This window comes from Dipodomys ordii, unplaced genomic scaffold (assembly GCF_000151885.1).
Source record: "Dipodomys ordii isolate 6190 unplaced genomic scaffold, Dord_2.0 Scaffold6, whole genome shotgun sequence".
NCBI classification, from domain to species: domain Eukaryota; kingdom Metazoa; phylum Chordata; class Mammalia; order Rodentia; family Heteromyidae; genus Dipodomys; species Dipodomys ordii.
Window position 1 is genome coordinate 15,326,238 of NW_012267222.1, and position 1,906 is coordinate 15,328,143.

The 1,906-nt window shown below is 54.6% G+C and overlaps 1 protein-coding gene across 1 annotated transcript in view; it reads left to right on the forward strand.

Moving 5' to 3' along the window:
* Window positions 1–1,655: 1,655 nt before the first annotated feature.
* Wnt4 (wingless-type MMTV integration site family, member 4) overlaps window positions 1,656–1,906 on the forward strand; it is a 24,502-nt gene continuing 24,251 nt past the window's right edge. The window contains exon 1 of the mRNA XM_013033333.1: window positions 1,656–1,787. The gene's annotated coding sequence lies outside the window, so the exon portion shown is untranslated. The remainder of the gene's footprint in view (window positions 1,788–1,906) is intronic.

Here is a 1,906-nt window from a genome sequence, read left to right on the forward strand (position 1 = left end):
CACACACACACACACACACACACACACACACACACACACACACACACAGAGGAAACCTGGTTAGGGTCACCCAATACTCTTTAAAATGTCCTGATTTGAGTTAGAGGTACAGCTTAGTGGTAGAGCACTTGCCTAGCATGCATAAGGCCCTGCATTCCATTCTTAGCACACACACACACACACACACACACACACACACACATCCTGGTTTGGAAGGAAATTATGTGGTCACTCTGAGATAACTGCCTACTGCTGTTTAAACTATTGTCATTAATATAATAATAATAATAATTATTTTTATTATTATTATTATTTCTTTGCCATCCACACTGAGTTTCCAGGAAGTGAATAGTTTGACTCAAAATGGCTCCATAATTCTGTAACCCTTGGTGATAGTGGCCAGTCTCTAGAGATCCCACATCTCAGAATGTTCTCCAACTATATCTCATTACAAGGAGACACCATGGGTCCTGGAGCCTGTGTCCCCTCCCAAGGATACTCTAGGTATCCAGGATGCATGTGTCTCTCCCATAAATCCAGCCCTTGAGAACAGGCTACCCATTGGTGAGCCCAGCCCATAGGCTGAGGAACTGCCAGGGGGCAGATCTCCCCTGGGTAGAGGGCTCAGCAGGAGGTCAGAGGTTAGACATGCAGGCTGAGATGTTCCCATGTGAGTCCAAGAGCCCTGGGAGACAAAGAGAAATGATGAGGGACCCAGGCTGAGCACTAGTGCTCTCTCTCTCTCTCTCTCTCTCCCTCTCTCTCTCTCTGTCTCTCTCTCTGCCAAGATCCTCCATGCACGACCCGCAGAGACTGAAAACCCTACACTCCAAGCAAGCTTTCCATGTTGTTATGAAAGTATGTTTGTCAAAGTCGAACATATTTTATTTCGCATTTTGTTAGCTTGATTTATAACCTGCAAATATTTAGACATATGGTCCGTGAACTTCCATCTGTACTGTTGCTGGGTTCCCCCATTCCCAGCTACCCTCTCTCTGCCTGGTCTCAACTGCCAAATGCTTTCCCGGGGCCCCTCTTGCGAGCCAAGCCCAACGACTACGGAGGCACAGCCTGCCATCTCATGCTTCCGAAAACAGTGGGGAGCAGCAGATCAGGGTGAGGACCGACGCCCGCTGTTTGCCTCTGTCCCCTAGCCTAGCCGGTGGGGTAGGTCCCTGGCCCCCGGGGGTGGGGGCTGGGGGCAGGGGGAGCCTCTGCTTTCCCCTGGGAGGTGAAATTCCCTTAGCTCTGAGCAGCTTGGCGGGGTTGCAGACCTGGACAGGATGAGGAGGGACCTGATTAAATCAGTGGTTGGGGAAAGGGGGGTGGGGGGGCTGGCCAGACAACTCCTGTGGGTTATCTCGTGTGGACTGGCGCTCAGGGCTTCACAGACATTCCAAATCATTCATTCAGTCCACTAACGTGGTGGCCACCCCTGCCCCACCCACTATGTCAGACACGGAGCTGCGGGCTGAGTTTGGAGCCTAGAGAAGAAATAAAAACCAGCGCACAGAAAACCAAAGCGCAAACCAAGAGTCGGTGAGCGTCCTCCACAGAGAACTGCCCGGGCTGCTTGCAATCATCCCAGCCCCAGGGTGGAACGTCCACTTCTCCAGAAACCAGCCTCAGAAAGGTAGGGGGCTTAATCCGGCCCGTGCTGCCTCCGGAGCGCCCAGAATCTGCGGCTAACCAGATGCGAGGTTTCGGATTCCCCCAAGGCTCCGGGCCGCTGCCCCAACCGCCCGGAGCTGGGAGGCCGCGTCCAGCTCCCGGAAGGCTGCAGGGAGGTGAGTGCCAGGGAGGGCCAGGCCCGAGGGCTGGCCGGCCAAAGGCCGGGCGGGGCCGGCCCGAGTGGCCGGAGCTGGTCGGGTACGCAGCCCCGCAGAGCCCGGAGCGCTAGCGCCTG